This window comes from Lutra lutra, chromosome 13, assembly GCF_902655055.1.
Source record: "Lutra lutra chromosome 13, mLutLut1.2, whole genome shotgun sequence".
NCBI classification, from domain to species: domain Eukaryota; kingdom Metazoa; phylum Chordata; class Mammalia; order Carnivora; family Mustelidae; genus Lutra; species Lutra lutra.
The window spans coordinates 27,953,104-27,970,787 of NC_062290.1; positions in this window are offsets into that span (position 1 = coordinate 27,953,104).

A 17,684-nucleotide genomic window follows, 5' to 3' on the forward strand; every position below is an offset into this window, starting at 1 on the left:
TAAGAATCGTGCTAGAAACTCTTGTGAAGCTTTGATTAGGGGCTGGTGAAGATAGGAAGTAGTAGTGCCATGGAGGCGAGAGCTTGTTCTCGGCCGTGATAGTGGTCCGTGCCATCCTCTTGAGGATGGAGAAAAGCAAAGGACAAAGCAAATGCTGACAGTCCTCTCCATCATGTGCCTGGGAAATTCATCTCGGATTTATTAGCCACGTCAATTGCTTTCCTGCAAAGCATAGCCATAAATCACCACAGAAAGATTGAAATGGTATCATTTCCTTGGGAATAACAAGCTAGAGGTGGCATAGCGGTCCAAGAGCAATTACAATACAATTAAATGTTCAGGTTCCTCCCTCCTCCTCATGATTTATGCCTGAGAAAAGTGTACTGAAAGGTCAGGACTGTTGAGCAGCCAAGAACAACAAAAAAGACATGGAAGATTCCTAAGCAAGGGACCAGCAGCTTGCTTGCCATTTCTTTCTTAGAAAGGAAAACATGTATACCATGTAAAACATGTAAAAAACATATATACCACTAAAACACATATTGTGTAAGCATGTAAACATGTATAAAAGACATATACCAAAACTAATGTATATTTTCATGACTTTTCTAAGAGTGCAATGAGATACAATCTGTTCATTTTGGGAAATTATGATATATCTGAAATATGATTGCAAACAGCCCTGGAACTCTAGAATGTTTGAGTGGGATGGAAAGTCAGTTATCATTCTCTTCAACCCAATAGATATAGGAAAACATGTGACAAATATCTATTGATTTCCTACTCAGTGTCTGGTGGTAATTTAGGTACTTTGGGTAAAAAATAAGTACAATGACACCAAAAGCATGAGCAACAAAAGAAAAAATGGGTAATCAGACTGGTTCAAAATTAAAAACTTGTACATCAAAGGAATTATGAAGAAACTGAAAAGTCAGACTAGAGAATGGGAGAGAATATTTCCAAATCGTACATTTGATAAGGCCTAGTATTCAGAATATGAAGAACCCCTACAACTCAATGAAAAGAAGGACAAATAATCCAATTAAAAGAGGCAAAGGACTTGAGTAGACTTCTTCAAAGAAGGCATATGTAAGGGGAGCCTGGGTGGCTCAGTCATTAAGCATCCATCTTTGGCTCAGGTCATCACCCCAGGGTCCTGGGATCAAGCCCGGCATCGGGCTCCCTGCTCAGTGGGGAATCTTCTTCTCTCTCCCACTCCCTCTGCTTGTGTTCCCTCTCTCTCTCTCTGTGTCAAATAAATAAATAAAATCTTTTTAAAAAGGTGCATATATAATATATAATATATATGTATAGACATATTGGAGATATATATATATATATCCAATAAGCCCACAAAAAAATGCTCAACATTGGTAGTCACTAGGGAAATGCACATAGAAACCATAGGCGATACCACTTCCTAGCCACTAGGATAACTATAACAACAACAAAAAAGAAAGACAAGAAAATAACAGTTGTTGGAGAGGATGTGGAGAAACTGGAAACCTCCATTCATCACTGAAGGGAATGTGAAATGGTTCAGCCACTGTGGAAAACAGTTTGGTGGTTCCCCAGAAAGTTAAACATAGAATTACCATACAACCCAGTGATTCTACACCTAAAGCATTGAAAACAGAGACTCAAACACATACATGTATGTGCATGTCCACAACAGCATTATTCACAGTAGCCAAAAGGTAGAGACAGTCCAAGCATCCATGACTATCAGTGGAAGATTGGATGAACAAGTTGTGGCCTTGACACACAGTAGAATATTTCCATCACATACAGGAATCCTATAAAGGAAGTACTGATACATTCTATGACACAGGTGAACCTCGAAGAATGATGCTAAGTGGAAGAAGCCATACAGAAGAAGTCATTTATGGTCTGTTGCTATTTGTACAAAACATCCAGCAGAAGTAACCCAGCAAGACAGAAAACAGACTGGTGGTTGCTGTTGGTGGTTTGGGGTGATGAAAATGTTTTGAACTTGACAGATGTGGTGGTTTCCTCACTGTGCTGGGCATATACTAAATGCCACTGAATTCTACATCTTAAAATGGTGTTATGGTAACATGAATTTCACCTTATTGAAGAAGTAAAGGGAAAAAAGTAGAACATGGTTTAATAAAAGAGACACTGGCTTTGGAATCAGATTTGGGTTTGTGACTCGGCTCTGCCACTTTCTCTTCATCTGAACCTGGAGAAATTGTTCAGTCTCATTCTGGAAACATGCATATTCATGAAATAAGTAGCCTTGTAACCTGCCTCAGGCAGGCATTTAGCTAACAGTTGGTGGAAAATTGAGATAACACATCAGATGCTTTCTGACCCGTGCTCATTATTTTCATATAAACTAGAGATCCATGAATCTCATTTTGCTGGTAATTACAGTCATGCCTGTGGGACAAAAACACAGATACAGCGGAGAGGAAGACAGGCAAGAGGAAGCTAAGGGAGGGGAGGAGCGTGCAGCGGGACCAGAGGTTTCAGGTCCTCTCCTGGCCTTTTCCCATTTCTGGGGAGGCAGGAACACACCATGCGAGTCAGGCAAAGGATCAGGCAATGGTGGGAGAAAAAGATGAGGCCTCTGCCCCAGCCCCAGTGGATCAAACCGCTGCTGTAACTGACAGCTGGCCAGCCCTGGGACATTGGGATCAGCCCCGCATGAGTGGCCCTCAGCCAGGCCTGGCCCGAGCGCACTGCTGCTGACTCAAAGAGCTGTTCGTTATATTTGTTTTGCAATACCCAGATGTGCTTAGCTGCCCTGGCCTGGGGCACAACCGTGATAACCATATGCAATTCTTCAGCCTTGCTTCGTCTCCTCCTGAAGCCAGGCCATGAGCCCACTGACAGGCGACTCTGCTGAGGAAGAGGCCGACAGGGAAGCTCCTAGTGACCCAGGAGGAGGGGTTTGCACAGGCACGTAGGGGACGAGGGGCTGCTTCTGTCTTGAGCTGTCTGCAAACTACTTTATCTTCAAGAGCAAGGCCATGGATGAAGCCCTTGCTCAGGAAAAAGAAATCCTCTGTGTAGTGGGTCAGCAAAAGTCAGAAAGACAAATTTGCTCTGTTAGTTCCAGTCATGGGAAATAGGTTGTTTGCCACAGACAGGAAATTATTTATTACATAAATATTTGGTCTTGCTCTAATTATTATCTAGATGCATGTGTTTGTGCATATATGTGTATAAGCATCCTAGCACTTACTATAATTGAACTAGAATTCCAATCTAGGAATGAAGAGAAAGGATTCATTTATTAGCAATCAGTGTCTATGAAATAGTCATACAAAGAGAACTATAGATTTTTTAGGCCAAAGTAGGATACATTTAAAAATCTGGAAACCGTAAGCCTTCATCTTGTGTACGTGTGTGCACACACACGTGCACACGTGAGTTTGTGTAAATGCCCACTGCTGAGGAACCACAAAGACCTGGTGCAGATTTGGGTCTTTGGCTAATCTGACAGCTGATCTGAGGCTCCAAGTGCTTATGGTTCCAACTGTCCACAGTGTAAAAAGTTAGGGTAGCAGCACTGATTCACCCAAGTCTAGCTTCCACTTAAATCTCACGAGGTGTCTGTTTCTAACAGAAATGGATCTTGAGTTTCTTTGGATTTTCCTTTTTTTTTTTTTTTTTTAAATTTAGGACAAGACCTAGTTTTCTATTTGAGAAGGTGGAAGGACTTTAGAAACCTTACAGAATCCATGAACAGTATGTATGTCTCCTAGACTCTGCAAAGATGAACTGACCTGGAAGGTGTGACAAAGATGGGATTGTTTCCCGAGGTCTCAGTGTGGCTATTTTTGCCGTGTCACAGCGGCCTGTGGAGTAACAGGAGTGCAAACACGAGCCTGAGCAGAAAGGGCTGATGGTCTCCCATTGTTTGGGAGAAGAGGCAGTATGTTGAGGCCAGAAGGTCATCTTGAAAAGGAGAGGAGACAGAATGGGGAGGAGGGAAGGAAGAACGCAGTAGGGCTACTACCTTGGATGACAGACATGAAAGTCCAGGAAAAACAAATGGGAAAAATGGTTATTTTTCTCCTTTTGAAGATGTCGCCCCCCCCCCCCGCCATGCCTGCCTCTGAGAGAGAACATTAGAAAAATGTAGAATTGTGAAATAGTTTTAAAGGATGAAAAACATGTTTGAGACGAGTTGTTTACCTGGCACTGAATTCCCAAAATTAATTTTTAAAAATTGTGCAAGAGGAAGACTTACTTGGAAACATGTTTCTGTTCATTGTAAGCCACCCTAATGATAAACAGCACTGTTACGACATTCCAGTCGAGGCATGAGACATACTTCGCACTGAGGGGAGTACTTTATAATGTTCGCAGTGGCTTCTGGAGTTGGAGGGCATTAAGACATTTTATGGCCTCTTAATGCCTTCCTATCAATCAATCAATCAATCACTTTTCTAGATTAAAGGTATCCTCCATCTATTGTCCTTTCTATTCAAGTCTCTACAGATATGAAATTACATAGAAAATCACCAGAAGACAAATAACATTCACTGATGATTGGCCTCTTAAAGCATTAGTCCTCCCTCAAACACCCTTCTGTCTTGACAGTAAAGTCAGTTTTGCTGATTGTCAGATGTTGTAAACATTCAATAAAATAATCACTACAGTATCAGCCAGGAGGATAGAATCCCTCCATTGAGAATGGGGAATGCAGGTCTCTTCAATGGCCCCGAGGGGTCTGTATCCCTACCCAGTGATGTTTTTGGCAATAGCATAGTGTCTTAGGGACTTGAAATCTGGAGCTTTCCCTGCTGATGGGGACCATGCTGGGTGGTCTCAGATCTATGGTCTGGAGGCTGTCCTATGCTATGTGCTTTGCTTGTGTCGTATCAGTGTCATCTGTGGGACAATAATGTATATTACATCTTAGTTCATTTGGGCTGTTCTAACAGGATAGCAAAGACTGGGTGATTTCTTTCTTTCTTTCTTTCTTTCTTTCTTTCTTTCTTTCTTTCTCTCTTTTTTCTTTTTAAAGATTTTATTTGACAGAGAGAGAGATCACAAGTAGGCAGAGAGGCAGGCAGAGAGGGGGGAGAGGAGCAGGATCCCTGCGATCATGATCTGAGCCGAGGGCAGAGGCTTAACCCACTGAGCCACCCAGGTGCCCCAGACTGGATGACTTCTAGAGGACAGAAATTTATTTCTTATAGTTCTGGAGGCTGGAAGTCCACAATCAAAGCACCAGCAGATTCCACGTTTGGTGAGGATCTCTTCATGGTTCATAGACGGTGTCTTCTCACTGTGTCCTTGCATAGTGGAAGAGGCTAGGGAGCTCACTGAGGCCTCTTTTATAAGGGCACTAATCTCACTTTTGAAGGCTTCACCCTCATGACCTAATCACCTCCCAAAGGCCACACCTCCTAATATCATCTTGGGGGTTAGATTTCAACTTATGAATTTTATGGGGACACAAAATTCAGTTAATAGCAATGTGAACAGATGACCAGGCCTGTGTAAGGGAGAATACGGCGCCTAAAAAGCAAGAATTGAAATAACACCAGACCCATGGTGTATATCAATTGTGAAAAATATCAAAAACAGGGAGAAGAAAAATGTGTTTTGCTGACCATCATTGTAAGTGTAGAGCCATGAACTTGCCATAGCCTAGTCCTACATCATGGGGACAACACAAGACTTAATGCCTGCCCTGAGAGGCCAAAACACCAAGTCCTCTTGTTTTGGTCTATAGTCTATGGTCTTGTTATAGTTTACAGTCCTTGGGCTTTTTCCCCCCCCCAAAAAAGAAGCAAGGAAGGACAATTTTTGATGCGGTCTTTTGAGTGAAAGTTAAGAAAACTGTTAGAAAAAGTCACAGTTAAAAATTCTGAAAATACTCAAAATACATCATGGGATACCTTGGTGTGTAGGGTGGCTTCTGCGTCCAACCATTGTGCTTTCTTAGAAGGTCAACTTCCTTGGTGCATCTGAATCAGCCAGTTCATTTTGGTCAAAATCCCCCTGTGAAGGCTCCAGCTTCAGTGAAATTCTCAGAGGACTTCTGTTGAAGGGCAGAAGGAAGAAAAGGGCCTACTGAGGCCATGGAAGAATTTCAGCAAATTAGATGTACTCCCCAGAATTTTCTCAACTCTAAATCTAAGGCAGAAGTCCCTGAAAGTACAGGGCAGAGAAAGCTGGTGATCACAAGACACTGTTACCATATTTCTCCATAATACAAGGCAAGCAGGGGCTCTGGGTCTTGGTATTGAAAAGTCATATTCAAGGGCAGTGTCAGAGGCAAACTCTCTGGGACGCACCCAGATATGATGGGCGGCAGCCACTTTCCCGCCTTTTATTTTTCTTGCTTGCTTCAGAGGTTGGTTTGTATCAGCCCCACCTCAAACATGAGAAATAAAGTGTTCCTCTGTGCTCCATACCATGGATGTTAGAAAGTACAGTGTTCCTTCTTTTTTTTTTTTTTTTTAAAGATTTTATTTATTTATTTGACAGATAGAGACCACAAGTAGGTGGAGAGGCAGGCAGAGAAAGAGAGAGGAGGAAGCAGGCTCCCTGCGGAGCAGAGAGCCCGATGCAGGGATAGATCCCAGGACCCTGAGACCAGGACCTGAGCCAAAGGCAGAGGCTTTAGCCCACTGAGCCACCCAGGCGCCCAGTACGGTATTCCTTCTTAACCCTATTGTTGGCATTTTCCTGGGTTCTCATGCTTTTGTGACTTACCACAAAATGGCAAACCTCAGTATGTGTTCAGTTATATTTCGTAAAGTCCCTCAAAATACAGTTCTATGTAAAGAGATGTTAAATTTGGAGATATTTGCCTTACAAGTTAACACAGAGAAGAGGATCCTTTTATAAGCAATCCACGTAACGCACCTTCCTTCCTTCCTTCCTTCTCTTCTGTCATTGACTTTTCTCCCTTAAATATGATGGGTGGAAAGGGTGGAAACTTCCATGCTAATAAATTTTGTCCAGCTGCACATGATATATTTTATTCTTCCTAAACAGGGCAAGAGACCTAGTTTGTTGATGGGAATAAAAAGTGAGTTGGCTCCCTGGCAGTTTCTCCCCACCTGCTCCCATCACTTGCCAACTGACAACCCAGTACAGGATTTTCTTTTCTTTTATGGTGGCAGATTTTTGAAAAACTTTACATTTCTCCAAAGGCTGTCCTGAGGACACCAGCTGTGATTCATTCAATGAGGAAAGGAATGGGGATGCTTGATGTTATCCCGGAATATGAGATTCATTCATTACAGTGTCTTCAAGGCATTTCTGCCTCCCAAGTCTCCAGCACAGTGCCCAGCACCATCACAGAGTCCACAAACGCCAACCGGATCGAACTGACATCCAAGATGGTTTTTTCCACCAGAAAAATGATGATGCCTTTTTTAAAAACCAACACTTGGGAAGGAGCCTTGGGTTAATGATGCCAATCCTTAAACACGCTCTAACACTAGGCTGGAAACAGGTTTTGTTCAGAGGTGCTAATGTGAAAGAAAGCACAATGTCCACATTCGAAGTTAGCTTATCAAGTAGCTGATGGGAAAAGGGTGCAAATTCCAGGAAAGAGGAAGGAAATTAATATTTGTTATAGAACACCTGGTATATGCCAGACAGTGTGATCTGCAGAAGTATAGGTGAGACATGAGTTGTTTCATTCAATCCTCTAGGGGGATGGAGTTTTATTATTTGCATCTCACAGAGGAGGAAAGCTGAGGTTCAGAGAAACTTGTGACTTGTACAGGATGATTGTTAATTAGTGTCAGAGCCAGGATTCTTACCAGGTCTGGCTAACTCGAAAACCTATACCTTTCCCAATGGGAAACATTCCCCTCACTTCTCTAAGTGTAGGAGGAAAAAAGTAAGTAAATAAACTTAGGAGGATATAATCATTGGAAACACCTCTCTGATATCTCCAGCTGCACCCAGCACTCCTAATCACAGCTCCCACACAGAAAACTGCCCTTTAGAAGCTTCTACTCTTCAGGAGAATCCACAATGCCAATAGGATTAATGTTAATATTAATAATGGGATTAGTGGGTGTCTCTTTTTTAAACACTTGGGAACTACAGAGTGGGACAGCTGAATGGGGGCCTGGCCCAGGGCAACGCTTGGAGGGTAGGAAAGATCACTGCATGAGTTGTGGGGAGGTGTGTGACGAAGAATTCAGGCTCTAGAACCTGGGTAAGTCTCCCTCTTTGGGGGTCACAGTTCATAAAGTCAACACAACCTCAAATAGTGTCCTCTGAGCACAAAGGGAGGTGTGGCTGGAGAAGAGTGGACCCAACCATGTCAGGTCTTTCTCCTTTAGGATTGTACTCATTTCATTACCCTGTGGTTTACATTTCATTGTTAAAGCAGCACAGAGCTCAAAAGGTGTAAGGTTTTTAGCTCACTTTTTATAAAGCTCATCTTTTATTTTTTTAAATTGGGTCCATGTCTAGTGTGGAGCCCAATGAGGGGTCCGGACTCATGATCCTGAGATCAAGAGCTGAGCTGAGATCAAGAGTCAGATGCTTGGGGCGCCTGGGTGGCTCAGTGGGTTAAGCCTCTGCCTTCGGCTCAGGTCATGATCTCAGGGTCCTGGGATCGAGCCCCGCATCGGGCTCTCTGCTCAGCGGGGAGCCTGTTTCCTCCTCTCTCTCTGCCTGCCTCTCTGCCTACTTGTGATCTCTGTCTGTCAAATAAATAAATAAAATCTTAAAAAAAAAGAGAGAGATGCTTAACCAACTGAGCCACCCAGACACCCTTCAAAACTTATCTTTTAAAATGCATATATAGGGGCACCTGGTGGCTAAGTCATTTGGGCATCTGCCTTCGGCTTAGGTCATGATCCCGGAGTCCTGGGATTGAGCCCCACGTTGGGCTCCCTGCTCAGCGGAGAGCCTGCTTCTCCCTCTGCCCCTCACCCTGCTTGTGTTCTTTCTTTCTTTCAAATAAATAAATAAAATCTTTAAGAAAAAATTAATTCCAGGGGTGCCTGGGTGGCTCAGTGGGTTAAAGCCTCTGCCTTTGGCTCAGGTCATGATTTCAGGGTCCTGGGATTGAGCCCCACATCAGGCTCTCTGCTCGGCGGGGAGCCTGCTTCCTCCTCTCTCTGCCTGCCTCTCTGCCTACCTGTGATCTCTGTCTGTCAAATAAATAAATAAAATCTTTAAAAAAAAAAGAAAAAATTAATTCCATATGTAGGTAAATATATGACTATAGTAAAGCAGGAAAGAATTTTGCTTAGTGAGGGATGAAGCCCCTTTTGGGCAGATCCAAATGTTGGGTGGAGAATATGGAAGAGCAAAAAAAGAAAAAATAGTAAACAAACAAATAAAACTCCTTTGTTTTATACCTAAAAGGTGACAGGATCCCTGGGGTCATTTCTCTCTCTAACTTGTAGACTGGCATAATTAAGAGAAAAAGGATAAAAATCAGGGCCTGGCAAAGAGCAAAACATTTCAAGTATAGTTTAAACTGCTGTATGCCCTCTGCGTCTAGACTCTGTGTCCTCATCCCACTCACACTTTAGATGCAGGAGGTGACTTGGTGGAAACAAGCTTTTCAGAGGGAAACACCCAGGATCTGGGAGGAGGCTTCTATTTTTCCTTCTCAGATATTTAATATCACTGGTATATCACTGATGAAGTGACTCACATTGTAAACACGTTGGAGAGACATGAGGGGCTTAAAGAAATAATTGACTTTAATTCATGGGATGTGATTCAAAGGTGGAGCTTGCCAGATTTATGTGTATATTATGGCGATGCTACTTTTGACTCATGGAAAGAAATGATTTTATGAGGTTTCATTGGTTTTACGAGGAAAGTTCTCCTCAGAGGAGAAAATGAGTTTTGAGCTCTATCCTTCAGAGCTGGATGGTCCTGGTGTCCTGAGATCTTTAGGGTCTGTGACCTAGACGAGGAAAGAGATTCCACAGTGCTCCATGGGTGGCTGGACCCAATGTGCAGGGTGCTGCCTGCCATGTTGTGTGATCTGAACAAGCCGGCTCATGACGTGGCATCCAGAGAGATGAACAAGGTCATGACAGTCCCTTTCCCAGAGCTGCACAGAGGCTGCACCACTGGTTGCTCTGAGCTTCCCCACTTGGCTGACTTTTTCCTCTTCTTGGTGAAGATTCTACCGAGGTCTGAAATCACCTTAAAGCCTAAACAGTAAAAACAAACAACCCAAACAACTGTATAAGAGAACAGGAGAATCAAACACTCATTCTATGTAGAGGGGCCTCTGCATGTTCTCGTTCTGTTTGTGAGGAACTCACCAACCAAATCTGGGCATGTTGGATACTGGACTTGGCCAGAAATGCCAAAAACGATGTGGAAAAAGTAAAAAAATAATGAGAAGAGGAATGATGATTAGAACTCACTTGTTCCTGTCTGTGCCTGAGCTACAGCGAAAGGAGCCATTGCTTCCAGTTGGCCACATTTCCTCCTTGAGAAAACACCACCAGAGCACTTTGGGTGTTTGTTCTCGTCAGGATTCTTACCAGTGTCCTGAATCAACTGTTGATTGACCCATTCATTCATTCATTCATTCATCCACCCATGTGTTCTTTCATTCACCTGTTCATTCATTCATTCATTCTCCGTGGCAAAGTGATGACAGGATCAATTTGCAACAAGCCTAATGCCCCAAACCTTGGACATATTTTCATTCGATTTGAGTGTAACCATGGATACCAGATGCAAGTATAGAATAGACAGTTCTTCATACTTCTCACCCAGTTTCTCTATTAACAACTTATAAACCATGGCACATTAGTTTAAATTAAAAGAACAAATCAACAGGGATGCATTACTGTTAATTAACTCTAGATTTTATTTGAATTTTACCAGTTTTTCCACTCGTGTCCTTTTTCTGTTCAAAGATCTAATCCAGAGTATCACATTTCATTTAGTATCCTTAGATTTTTAATATGCATCTTTGACCCAACAAGATCTAACAAGATCAATTGTGTTCAACCTCTTTTGAACAATTATTTTCCCTGACATCCCCCTATGGTTTGCATGTGATTTTTGTCAAGTACTTTTAATCCATTTGGGTTTAAGCTATCCTAAATTATTCATTATAATTACTATTAATTTTATAGTCAATGTTTATTTAGAGGAACTTTAAAAAATATATATGGAGAGAGAGAGAGAGAGAGAAAGCATGTGTGTGTGTGCAAGGGTGGGGGTGCAGGGAGAGTGTGGGGGAGGAGGGGCACTGGGAGAGAGAGAATCTCAAGGAGGCTGTATGCTCAGTGTGGAGCCCATTTCTACATGATCCCTGATATCATGACATGAGCCAAAATCAAGAATCAGACTCTTAACTGACTGAGCCACCTAAGCACCCCTAGATGCACCTAATTTTAAGTGGCTGATTAGCCAATCTTTGCCTCTTGGTTTTTTGTTTGTTTGTTTTGTTTTTTTGTTTGTTTGTTGTTTTTTTAGTGGGTATCTGTGAATTACAAATTATGTCAGCATTTATTTGCCTGAAATGTCTTTAATTTGTGTGTTGTTGCTTACAGAATGAAGTATAAAATTTTATCTGAGTATAGAGTTTCAGGTAGAATGTCTTGCCCCTTGGGATTTTCACAATATTCCACTCTCTTCTGGCTTCCACTGGAACTACTGAATTATGTTAGTTACATTTTATTTCTTTGTAAGTAATTTTTTTTCTCTCTGGTTACTTTAAGGAATTTCTCTTTAACATTTATGTTTTGTAGTTTCAAGGTGCTGTTCTAGGTATGGGTTTATTTTTATTTATTCTGCATGGGATTTATGCTTATTAAATCTGAACATTCATGTCTTTCATCTATTTTAGCAAATTCTCAGACATTACTTCTTTGAATATTGCTTCTACTCCAACTAGACATGTGTTGGACCATTTCATTCTGTCATTGTGTTTTCTTAATCTGTTTCATATTTCCTACCTCATTACTTTTCTGTGTTATAATTGATCATTTTTTCAAATCTATCTTGAGTGATCTGCTGTTCTACTTATCCATTCAATTTTTAATTTTAATGAAAATGTTTTCCATTTGTAGAAGTTTTGATTCATTCTTTTTCAAATCTACTGGTCTGTTTTCATGGATTCTAATTCTTTCCTCATATTTCTAATATGTAAAAAAATGCTTTTATACTTTAAACATACTTTATAGTTTCTATTACACTTTTTTTCTATTATCTCAAGCCCTTGATGAATTAATCCTCTGTTGTAGCCACTGACTTTTACTCACGGCAGATTATTTTCTTAAGCATTTTGTAATTATTAATGGAGAATTAGTTTCAGAAGAGCTTTCACTTTATATTTCTCTGTTAATTTCTTGGCTTTGGTTTGAGATTTCAGAAACCATGTGTATAGCTAAAATAAGAATTTTAAAGTCGTGTAAGATACGGGCACAGAGAATTTTTTTGCTCATCCAGAATCATTGTAGATAGAAGCTTCCTGGTAATTTTGCTGGACCAATGGGGGCCACTGAAGTTTATTAATCCTCAAATTGGGGTTGTAGCCCTTTGAGAGTTCTAACTTTTGTAGGAGTCTCAGCTTCAGTTCCCCAACTCTGACAGCCCAAGACCTCATATGCTGTTGCTGTCCATTTTTAGAAACATAATAAACATAGCACCTACTCCATGATACCTTGGCCCAGCCCTTTGCCCTCTCATCCCCTTTCTCCTGTGGGTCTTGTCGTGTCAACTCTTGTTCATTGCTTGAGTCTTAACATTGTCATTCTGCTAGTTCCCTCACCCAGACTGGAAAGTAAGTTCCTTCCTTGTCTTGCACAATGCCAGACCAGCAGGGCCTACTATAATGCATGGTACAAAATAATAAACTATCAATCCTGTTGAATGAGTAAGTGCATGAATCTATGTGAGCTGTGATGGCACACTACTTCATATGAAGAGAAGTGGAACAGTTTCCACCCTCAAGGCCAAGGATGAGATGTATGGACAACTAGTTCTAATCCAAAGGGGTGCTATCATGGAGGGGCAGGCAAAGTATCATCAGTGTAGACAGATGGCTTCTTGGAGAAGGTGGCACTTGAGTGGAGCCATGAAGGATGAGTAGAATTTCATTTGGTGGTGGAATGGAAGAGAAAACATGGCAGGCAAGGAGGAAGGCATGAACAAAAAATGCATGGGTGAATGGAATTTAATGTCTTGCTCTGAAAACTATAGACCTCCAGTTTCAGGGGTTGACCAAAGACCCAACAGCTGTTCTCTGAGCAGTCCATAAACCAATCCACTCTGGGTTTCATCAAGGCCAAATGCATCTCCCATAGGCTATTTTCAGCCATTGGCCGAGTGAGGCAGGGATGCAAAGAGTAGCCCATTCCTAGAAGCCTCGGAACTCCTTTGTCAGTTAAATTTCCCTCAGTGTGGGCTGACATCACTCCCCAATGGTGTTGATACAACTCCCTTAGATTCTATTCTATTCTTGGCATTTCCTTCACTGTGTCTGTGTGTGTGTGTGTGAGAGAGAGAGAGAGAAAGAGAGAGAAACTTTCATTATATTCTGACAGGCCTTCCAGCTTTCTCCAGCTACTTCCCCAAATTCTCTTCCACAGGTGTTAGCCCTAATTGAATCTATGCACTTTAAATCCCATCATGATATCTGCTTCTTGGCAGACCCAGATTAACATGTGCCCTGTGTATCTTCTGCAGGGAGGGTACAGAAAAAGACACTGGATAGATCTATCTTGTCAAGGGCTTTTATTTTATTTTTAAAGATTTTATTTATTTATTTGACAGAGCAAGAGAGCACAAGTGGTGTTGTGGGGGATCAATGGAGGGAGATGCTTAGCAGGGAGCCTGACATGGGACTTGATCCCAGGACCCTGGGATCATGACCTGAACTGAAGGCAGATGCTTAGCCAACTGAGCCACCCAGACACTCCTTGTCAAAGGCTTTTAATGGCACTCTCAAGTTTGGGACTTAGGCAGAAGGTTTGGCAGTGAAGATCTTACAGGAGGGAAAAGTGAGATCTTGCTTGGATTTAAGGAAAGTGGTTATGGTGAGAGAAGAAAGAGTGGATCATTGGAATGACCCGGATAGGAAGAGTTGGGGCTGAGACCATGTGGCAACAGTGGAGATGATGAATGGACTTCACCGCTCCCACAGAAGGAAGTATGCGACTCTGGTGTGAAATTTTACCTTCTCTCACCTTTTCAGAAAATAAAGCAACTCTTACACAAATTTGCTTGAAAAGACCCTACATGTGAAGCATTAGCAGAAAAAAAAACCCATGTGGGCCGGATCCACTATTACCTCCAGGCATTGCCTATGCACAGGGTATGTCAGAAAAGCACCTCACAAACAGTCATGGTTTATGCTTCTGTCACCAGCCTCCTCCTTTGTCGAGACCGCCTGGAAAGGAAAAGGATGCTTTCCACTTCTTTGTGACTTTCTCCGTCTAGGGCCTCCGGGGAACCGGCCTGAAAACAAATCCCAGAAAGGCCCCTTGTGCTGTGTGAACCCTTTAAGGTGCAGTGTGGTATGTGAGGGATTCTGGTGAGGGAGGAGATCACAAGCCTCAGAAGTTCCAAACTTTGGATTTGAGAGTCCAGGCAAGGACCCACAGACTGCCTGTAATAACCGGACGTGGGGGCGCAGGGGAGAGGGCCAAGAGGGGAATTCTCCAAAGAATGTTGGCCAAGCCGGGTCCAGTCTCAACTTCCAGCGCAGCTGTTCCCTTTTATGCCCAGACCAGAGCAGAAGAATGGTGCCCTGGAAAACAGAAGGGCACAAGGGTCCTTGAGAGGCCCCTGGCAGTGGGAAATACAAGAGCTGCCATGCCCTGAGCTAACTGTCAACCTTTTACACTTCCGGCTGAATGGGCAAAGAGGAGGCGGATCAGGTGCTTGGAGGGCCAGTTGGCACACGCACCTCCAGACGCCATTTTGAAGTGAGGCATTAGCAGCTTCCTCCCCGAACAAACAGGAAGCCTATTAAAATGCCATTGTCTCTTCCCGCCTGTGTTGACAGGACTGTTAAATGACCAAGTCCAAGGAGCCCTGCCAAGTTCAGAGACCCAGGGAACATGCAGCTGCCGATGCCACCTGTGTCCTTCTGAGTCCAGCTAACAGTTTCCTTTTCAGCACCCGCATTGTGCAGCAATGGGTCCTGTGGAATCAAGGGGAGGCCCAGGGATTGAAGGAGAAGGGAGGGAAGGAAGAGCGGTTCCTGGCCAACGTGGGGGCAAGAGCTCAGCTCCTTCCGCTGCTCCCTCTGTGTCAGCAGCAATCGGGAATTCATCCCGCCCGCCGCCCCCACCTCTGAAATGTTCTGGCCAGCAATCAAATCCAGCGTGGAACACCTGCCCTCCACTGCTGTCCCGCAAACACAATACACCACATGCCAGTTGGTGGCAGAGAGAAAAGAGGCCTATTAAAGTCCCGGACATTATTAAGAAGTGCAGTCCTGCTGTTGTGTGCTCTCTCTCTCTCACACACACACACACACACACACACTCCCCAGGCCTCTAAAGCTTTGCACATGTCTTCGGCTACTTCACTGTCAATCAGACACTGAATAAAAGAGATAGTCCTCTCCTTGGGGGCCACGGCCTCTGTGGATAACAGGTGTGTGTGCAGGAGTGAGTGTGTGTGCATGTGGGGGTTTGTGGGTGTGAGTGTAGATGTGTGTGTGTAAGAGTGTGTGAATGTAGGAGTGTGTGTGGTAGTGGTGTGCGTACCTAGTGGGTGTATGTAGGTGTGTGTGTATGTAGAGGGTGTGTGTAGGGGTGTGTATGTAGGAGTATGTGTGTATGTGTTTATGTAGGGATGTGTGTGTAGGTGTGTGTATATGTAGGGGATGTGGAGGTGTGTGTGTATATAGAGGTGTGTCTGGTGGGGGTGTGTATAAGAGTGTGTGTATGTAGGAGTGTGTGTATGTGTTTATGTTTATGTAGGGGTGTGTGTGTAGGTGCATGTGTGTGTGTTTATGTAGGGGTGTGTGTAAGTGTATATGTAGGGTGTGTGTGGTGGGGCTGTGTGTATGTAGGAGTGTGTGTGTATGTGTTTATGTAGGCGTGTGTGTAGGGGTGTGTGTGTATGTGTTTTATGTAGGGGTGTGTGTAGGTGTGGGTGTATGTAGGGGTGTGTGTGGTGGGGGTGTGCATGCAGGGATGTGTGTGTGTGGAAGGGGTGTGTGCATAGGTGTGGGCATGGGCATGGGGAGGGGTGTTGGCGTCTGGTGGCTGTGGTCGGACCCAGGGTCACCTGTGCGGCGGACGGGGTGCCGAGGGCAGGCTCACATGGAAATGTCACCAGCCTTTGCGCAGCAAAGCATGTCACGAGCAAAGGATGTCAAGAGCATCCTTTCGCAGCTCTCCCAAAGGAGGTGTGGCGGTGGCTGGAGAGGTGGAGGGGCTGCTGGACCTCGTGGGGGGCATGCAGGGGGGTGCCTTCCACCCTGGCACTGTCACCGTTGGCCCGGGGGCCCTTGTCCGCGCCACTCCTGGGAGGCTGGCTTGTCCTGCTGCTAGTGGCGGGTGGCTCCCTGCCAAGCCCTCTTGTCCCCCGCCCCCGGCCGGCCTGGCGCCTCAGACAGTGGGGCTCTGTGAGTCGCCCTCCTGGGGGCAGCTGGATGTTTTTCTATAGAGGGGACTCGTCATTAGAGGACCCGGAGGACAAGGGGTGGCACCTTGGGCTGTTTTCCTTTCTCTTTGGCCCCATTTACTGATGGTCTCGGAAGGAGCGCGGCGCGGGGCCGCAGTTCACTTGTCGCGGTGAAGGCAGCTTGACAGCTGCATAAATCACGCCGAGATACCACTAATAGGTTGCTGCCCGCGACTGTACGGGACCACCCAAGCGCAGCTCCCCGGCCGCGGAGCCCAGCCGCACGCATACAGTAATGCAAATCGCTTAACCCTTTGTTCCCCCTGCCCGCCGGCCAGCGGCCCCGCGCTCCCGCTCCCCTCTGGCTCCCCGCCCCCAGACCTGCCCTCCTTCCGCGCCCCACATTCTGGCCCTCTCTCCACGTTTCAGCTGAGCTCGTGCTCCCAGCAGGTGATGAAAGGACAAAAGGCTTGTTAGGGCCTTGGGCAGAGATGGGATGGCGTTCGCCAGGGACCCTAGGAGCGAACGGGGCGCAGTCGGTTAGCTGCTGAGCGGGTAGGTGGGCAGAGGGTGGGAGCAGAGCACGCAGGATTCCAGGCCCAGGCACCTGCAACTCCTGCTTCTTGACCTCGGGGGTGGTTTCCACACCGTCTAGTGACAGACATCAGACCTCTGTCCTAAATGCAGAAGGGAAGGAGAAGCTGGCCATGAATTCACAGAGAGAAAAGCATGTCCCATTTCCCAAGCGCTAGTAACCGCACAGGCTCACACTCTGCAGGTGCCATGGACACCAAAGAGAATGAGACAAGGTCCCTGCTCTCTGGACCTCACAGTCCTCACAAGCCAATGTGAGGAGGCCTTCCTTGGCTGGCCTTCCCATTAGGATCTGTTCTCAGCTCCTGCAACTGGCCCCTTGCTGATTCTCCTGTAGATAGCTCTCCCCCATCTGCTCCAATCCTCCCAGTCCTCTGGCTGTTCCTCTGCTGGGGCTTTGCCTAATTTGCTATTTCTGTTTTTAGGGAATCTAAGGAAAGGTGTGGCTCCCTCCCTCACCCTTCAACGCTTTGTTCAAAAGCCATATTCCCCGCTAAGCTTATCTTAACCACAGATTTGGCTCCTAGCACCGAAACTACCTCCCGATAGGGACTTCCCAC